Below are 7,056 nucleotides of genomic sequence, written 5' to 3'. Positions count from 1 at the left end.
CTTTATCTACTGACCCATCTTGACAGCTGTTATTCATTTCTTTGGCTTTTGTTGTTGTTGTTGTTTGTTTTGTTGTTTTTTTGTTTTGAGACAGAATTTGCTATGACCTCCAACTTCCTATACGGCCCACACTAGCACGAAACTGGTCTGCCAACCTCAGTCTCCAGATATGCCCCATGACACCCAACCTTTATCACCTGGTGTTAGCTCCTGGTTTCCTACTACCAGACTGTCGTAGTCCTTCAGATACCGTGTACCCCTGCTATTTCCATGCCACACTCATCCATACATGTGTGTGCTCACAGCATCTGTGTTATGCATTTCTAATTTCCTGTTCAGGTTGGAGACAGTCGAGAACTCATCAGTTAAGAATGCTTGCTGTTTTTGCAGAGGATCTGGGTTTGAGACTCAAAACCCACATGGCACTGCACTGTCTGTAACTCCAGTTCCAGGGGATTTACTACCTCTAATTGCCTCTCAGTGTATCAGGACAGCCCACAGTACACATACACACATGTAGGCAAGACACTCGTATACATCAAACAAAAATAAGCCTTTAAAAACAAGAATTATAGCATCAGATCATTTTCTGGGTCTTCTAGAAATCATCATCCCCACCGTTTGAGGAAACCTTAGAGCTTTCAGCCATCAGTATCTTCAATTAGGGCCATACATTTTTAGTATCAAAAATTTAAGACGCGGCTTGCAAGAAAACCTAATGAATGAAGATACATATGTCTTAGCTCTAGGACTCTCAAGGGGAGAGTCAATCACATTAGGAGTTGGCATCTCTATCAGCCTCTGTGCTTTCTGTGTCTTCCACAGGGCAGGTCTAGGGTTATCTTTACGTCAGATACTTGGTTAGCAGTGGGTGAATTGGAGGTATCTTACTCTTTATAAAAAAACACATTGAAAACTTCTCCTCTGCTTATTAAAAAGGTTTTTTTTAAATTATGTGTATTTGTGTGCACACATATGGGGGTATGTGCTCATGAAGCCAGAAGCCAGTTGAATGCTTGGAAGCTGGAGTTATAGGTGATTGTGAACCGCCTGATAGAGACGCTGAGAGTTGAACTTGGGTCTCTGCAGGACCAATACACGCTCTTACCTGCTGCGCTATCTCCCATCTGCTCTCTGCTACCACTGAAGTCTAAAGTTGGGCCAAAAGTTGGATAAAACTATGAAAAATTATGTTTTTTTCCCATTTTACTTCTTATTTACTTTCTTGACTCTTTGACTCATAAAAGTGATGAGATAAGGGAACATATGTAGATTACAAGGCAACTGCATACATTTTCCCCAAATAGAACAAACTTCATAGCAGTTTATCCTCCCTCAAAGAGTTGGAAACCAAGACTCAAGGACGGCACTACACAAATCAAAAACAAATTGTATTTTTCTCTTCCGGTCCCAGGCACTGCAGGAGCCGCGGCTTACCATGCAGACATGACCAAGTCCAAGAACCACACCACACACAACCAGTCCTGCAAATGGCACAGAAATGGCATCAAGAAACCCCGGTCACAAAGATACGAATCTCTGTTGGGGGTCGACCCCAAGTTTCTGAGGAACATGCGCTTTGCCAAGAAGCACAACAAGAAAGGCCTGAAGGAGATGCAGGCCAACAATGCCAAGGCAGTGAGTGCACGAGCAGAGGCCATCAAGGCCCTCGTGAAGCCTCAGGCCGTCAAGCCCAAGATGCCCAAAGGCTCCAGCCGCAAACTCAGCCGTCTGGCTTTCATCACTCACCCCAAGCTTGGGAAGAAGATTCGAAGCTACATGGCCAAGGGTCGTAGGCTCTGCCAACCAAAGCCCAAGGTTCAAACCAAGGCAGAGGCCAAAGTTCCAGCTAAGGCCCAGGCTTCAGTTCCAGCCCAGGCTCCCAAGGGTGCCCAGGCCCCTGTGAGGGCCCCATAGAAGAGGCTCCTGCCAGTGTGAAGACAGACGGACAGTTGTGACACACCTACCTACACTATGTGCAGATGACCAGTGTCCTATGCTGTTTTTACAAATAAACTTGAGACAAGAAAAATAAAAGAACAAATTGTAGTTGTTGATGTATTCGGCCCAGAGAACTAAATCTATGGCTCCCCTGAAATCATATTCTTAAGAATACCTTAATAATTAATATATCCTTCACGCAAATGAAACATATTTTTCAACTTGTAGTGTCACTCATACCTTGTAATCCTGTATGTACAGAGATGTCTTCCTTAATATTTTCCAGAGCACAATTAACTGCTAATTAGTTTATTAAGATATTTTCATTCTGTTTGGTTGTTAGTAAGCATATTTCAATTTGAATTAAATGTTTAACCTAAAATCATGTAGTATGTTGAATTCGAGATGTTTTGTTTTGTTTTGTTTTGTTTTGTATGTGCGTGTCTCTGGAATGTTGCCTGTTAGGGCCACTAATACAGACTTAGACTCATTTTGTTTATTCTTTGTTTCTTACCTACTGACCATGTCCCCTTCATTCCATTTTCTTTACTAGAGTCAAGACCACTCTAAGAGTTCTAAACTCTTCAGGAAATACTAAATGCTGTATTAGTCAATAAATAATGTATGGTGCAGATGCTGGCTTCCCTAAAAAGGGCCAAAGTACACAGCACCTTGAAAGTTTAGCCAGTATGAGACATGCTTACAGATAATCTCATAGGTGTCTACTCATCTCTTTCACTCGTCTCTGCAGTAGGTGATGTAACTAGGAGGTCGGTGGAAATAGAATTGCACTTACGTGATGAAAACCAAGTCTCCTGATGGTTCATACAATGTCCCTGCCAGAAACATAGAACTACTATTGTGCTTGTGGCCTGAAACCAGATAGAGAAAGTTGAGTTTCTTCCAACGTCTGCAAAACATCCTGCTGAGGATTGAACTAAATCTCATTTCTCAACTCAAAGCAGAGGAACAGGGTTGGGGGAGAGAAGTGGTAAGATTTTCTTGAGTTTTGCCTGTCTGTAACAAAGTTAGTTTCTCTTCTTTTTTCCTCTCTCCAGTGTTCATGGATCTGACTCAGTGACTTATGAACTCGGACAATATATCATTATTTTCATAAAATTCTAACTGCGGTTTGGCATTTTCTTCTTTTGAGAACAGAGGCAAGAAATCTGTGCCCTTTTCATCAGGGAAATTAGAGTTATTTTCTTATTACATTGAATTTGCAGGTATCATAAAAGGTTGTTTGGATTCTTTTCTAAAGCAAAACCAAAGATGTTATTAGACTTTCCCTAGGTGTTATATAATGTGCATTTTGGAAACTACACTCATTACCACAATGTAAATATTGTCTAATAGCTTAATATCTGTATTTAAGTGCAATCAGCTTTCTTTAGACTCAAGATATTTTACTTCATTAGTTTTTCCAGTAAAAGGTCTATTTCTTATTGACAATGGGTCCCTGCCACAAAATAAGCTAAAATTTCTGATGCCTTTTGCTGGCATACAAAACTCCGGTACCATCATTTTTATTTATTAAAGTTTTGTAACATGGAAGAAAGGGCCTGTCTTGTGATGATAGAAAATGAATTTAAAATGGATGAAAATGAGATCACACACACACACACACACACACACACACACACACACACACACACGATTTGCAAGAAAGTTGTGGAAGTTCAACACAGGATTTTCAGTGAATGTTTGGAAAATAGCATTCGTCCAAGAGGAAATGTGGGGGATGTCTTCCAACAAAAGGCCGTTGAATTCTTCCTTAATCACCATAATTGGGACAACTAGTGAAACAACTCTCACACCACCTACACAACCTACAACCGCACAAAACTCTTTAGTTCTTTGTCTATAAACATATTTCTCCCCGAGAGAAACTTCTGTTATCACTCATTACGTACATTCATGATTTGGTTCATACTTCTCCACAAAATATTGTTATAATTAATAAGGTTACGAGTCTAAGAGAAAGTATTAATCCATGAATTAAAAACAATATTCTATAAAAATAAAAAAGGGACACTCAGTATATAACAAAGCAAGAATCATGGGAAATTGCAAAAAGATAAATATAAGAATGCTCCAAAACTCACTTAAAAAACCCACAAGTGGTAAAGAGGCCACAAAGTGAAATTTTCAGATCATCAGGAATTACATTTAAGACCTCAGGTTGGATCCCAAGTACTGGAGAAAAGTAGGAAACTGGGAAACTAGAGAGCTAGAAAAGAGATCCCAGAAAGCCTCTTCAGTGACTAGAATTCCCTGATAACAGACTGAAGGGGAAAAAAAGGGAAAGAATTGCCAGGAAAGAAGAGACCTTCTAAAAGCCAGAACCTGAGGACTTATCCTGAACAGCTGCTGTAGCAGGTCCTTGGTCCGCAATGTGGTAATGAACTTCTACACTGATGGGGAAGAAAATCGTTTCCTAGGTTGCCATAGCTTAAAACTAAGAATGGAGCAGACCCTGGATAGGGGACTCCTACAGTGGAAAGAGGTGGAGGAGCATTTAGGAATCGCACAGCAGAGAGAGGAGGAAACGTGCAGGGTTCAAGGTGGCTATACAAACAGCAAAGGAACCTTAGCAGAGAAAGGGCAGATCACAGTGAGCTGTGGGATGGCGGACACACCCACAGAGCAATGATGTGTTTGCTGTGAGGAGTTTTAAGGCTTTGTAAGATAAAATCCGTGCCTGATTAACAGGCACAGAGAAAAAAGGGGGTGTGGGGGGTGATTCAGGAAAGGAAGGGGGAAAGGAAACATTGCTACATGTAGTATCACACACACACACACACACACACACACACACACACACACACGCACATCCATGGATATTGAGCAATGATATAACATTATGACATAATCAAAGTGATTTGGGAGAGAGGGAAGGGCAGTAACCAAGCCTAATCTTGATCTTCCTTTCAGAAAGGCAATGTATGATATAAACATTCTAAAAGGAAAAAAAAAATGTATGTAAGGTGTCAGGACTGGACCTGTTTGGCACTGGAGCAATTGATGTGCCTGGGGTGGACAACCTCTCTGGCTGCAAGCTTTACTCAGTTGCCTGTAGTTGTGTAGGTTTGAGGCCTTGTAGTCTTTCTCCATCATCCATGATATGGGTGTCCTTCTGTTCAGTTCACAGTTCTGATGCTACTAGGAGACATAGTCTTACAGCCAACTCTCTGATCCTCTGGCTTGTGCAGTATTTCTGCCTTTTCTTCCTCAGTGTTCCCTTCGCCTTAGGTAAGGGAGTGGTGCTTGCTTATATTGAGGAACATAGATGTATATGCATTCATTATGCAAGTTATGAAAAAAGAGGTACAATAGCCAAGATCTGAGAGTCTCCGCTTTGGTTCAGAGGCATTTTGCTCAGATTAGCCCTAGCAAGGGATTCACGAAATACCAGACGACAGTTTTGTGCAGAGTAAAAGGTGTGCTGCTCAAAGAAGGAGAGACATGAGCTAACAGAAACTCTAATGGGGTCTATTACACTCTTTGAGGATAGATATGGTGGGGGGGGAGGGATGAAGGAAAAATTCCAGGCAGGCCGAGGAAGAAGTAGAGTCAAGCAGGGTAACATGGGTCCTGTCTGCTCAGCAATACACGATTCGCTTGAGTTAGCAGGTGCGTGGAGGCAGGGACACATGAACAACCAGGAAATCTGTGGAAAGGGTTTCTGTGACCCTCAAGCCTAATCCCACTCTGTTGTCATTTTCTCTGGATGGAGCAGCAAGAGTTGTGTTGTTCATGCTTTTCTATCGGTCGCTGTTCTGAAGTGGCAGGTGGCTCGGAGGGTTTTAAACACAGCCGGTTAAAACCTGTTAGTAAGAACTTACCGAGGTGAGATAATAAAGTACTTCATGAAACTCCAGTGTGTATTGTTTAAGATCGCAAAAAGGAGTATCTCATCTCCTAATCAGCTAGCTGGACTGTCTTTGTAATTACTACTCCTAGTGGGATTCTACACAAATTCATACTTAAGAAACATTGAACATAGTTGGAAGAAAAATTGTTATTTTTCAAGAATCCGATGTAAAATCAAATCTCAAATGTCATCACTTGACAGGGGAAATGGTTTTATAAGAGTGTAGAAAAATTTCTGGGAAACATACCAGAATAAAACAGATCTCAAGACTCCGACAGAACAACTAGAATGGACAAAGACACCACAGACAGATTTTGAAAAGGTGAAAGGCTCACACAGCACTGGGAGGAAGTCAGCAATGCTCCAAAGGTTACAAAGACAGGAAGATGCTGTTATAAACAACTTTACGTCAGACATGCTGAAGCTTGGGGGAAAGGAATACATTTCTAGAAAAAATTGTGGCTTATCAAAATTAATTTAGGAAAAAATAAGAAATGTAATCAGTATAATGTAAAATGCATAACCATCACAAACCGAACAAGAAGGCTAAAATAGCTCTCACAGTTCTTTTTTTACTAATGTCGTCTATTTGGTGTTGGTTAACAATTTTCTATCCTTTCTTTCTTTCTTTCTTTTTTCCTTCTTTCTTTCTTCCTTCCTTTCTTTCTTTCTCTTTCTTTCTTCCTTCCTTCCTTCCTTTCTTTCTTTCTTTCTTTCTTTCTCTCTTTCTTTCATGTCTTTTTAAGATAGGGTTTCTCTGTGTAGCATTGGCTGTCCTAGAAGTTGCTCTGTAAGAACAGCCTGCCTCACCTCAGACTCAGAAATCTGCCTGACTGCCTAGGTGTAGCCACCATTCTCATTTATGCTGATTTTTTTGAGGGGGGAGGGTAAAAATTTCTAGCAAACAATAAAGGAAAAATGAATTCAGATATTAAAGAAAAATATAATTACAATCTCACAAAACTCATCGGATTAGAGAACAGTGTGATATCTCCAGGTGGCTTTTTCACACTAGCAGAACTTTGATATAAAATCCAAAAAATATGATTAATCTTGCCCATGCATCATACATATATATATATATTTGAACCAGAATAACATAATATAGAAAATATATGGCATTATCATAATGTATCATTGGATTTTTATATAAGAAGTCAATTAATGTGTATTTTCTTATAACTTGAAGCAAAGAGACAATGATATAATCATCTTTATTGCAAAAAACCAATTGATAAAAT

The 7,056-nt window shown here is 40.2% G+C and overlaps 1 pseudogene; it reads left to right on the top strand.

The window, feature by feature from the left end:
• Positions 1 to 1,424: 1,424 nt before the first annotated feature.
• On the top strand, positions 1,425 to 2,016 carry Rps29-ps20 (ribosomal protein S29, pseudogene 20; annotated as a pseudogene).
• The last annotated feature ends 5,040 nt before the right edge of the window (positions 2,017 to 7,056 follow it).

This window comes from Rattus norvegicus, chromosome 4 (assembly GCF_021556685.1).
Source record: "Rattus norvegicus strain SHRSP/BbbUtx chromosome 4, alternate assembly SHRSP_T2T, whole genome shotgun sequence".
In the NCBI taxonomy this organism is placed as follows: domain Eukaryota; kingdom Metazoa; phylum Chordata; class Mammalia; order Rodentia; family Muridae; genus Rattus; species Rattus norvegicus.
The sequence above is the reverse complement of the archived record's forward strand: the minus strand, read 5'-3'. Positions and strand labels throughout refer to the sequence as shown.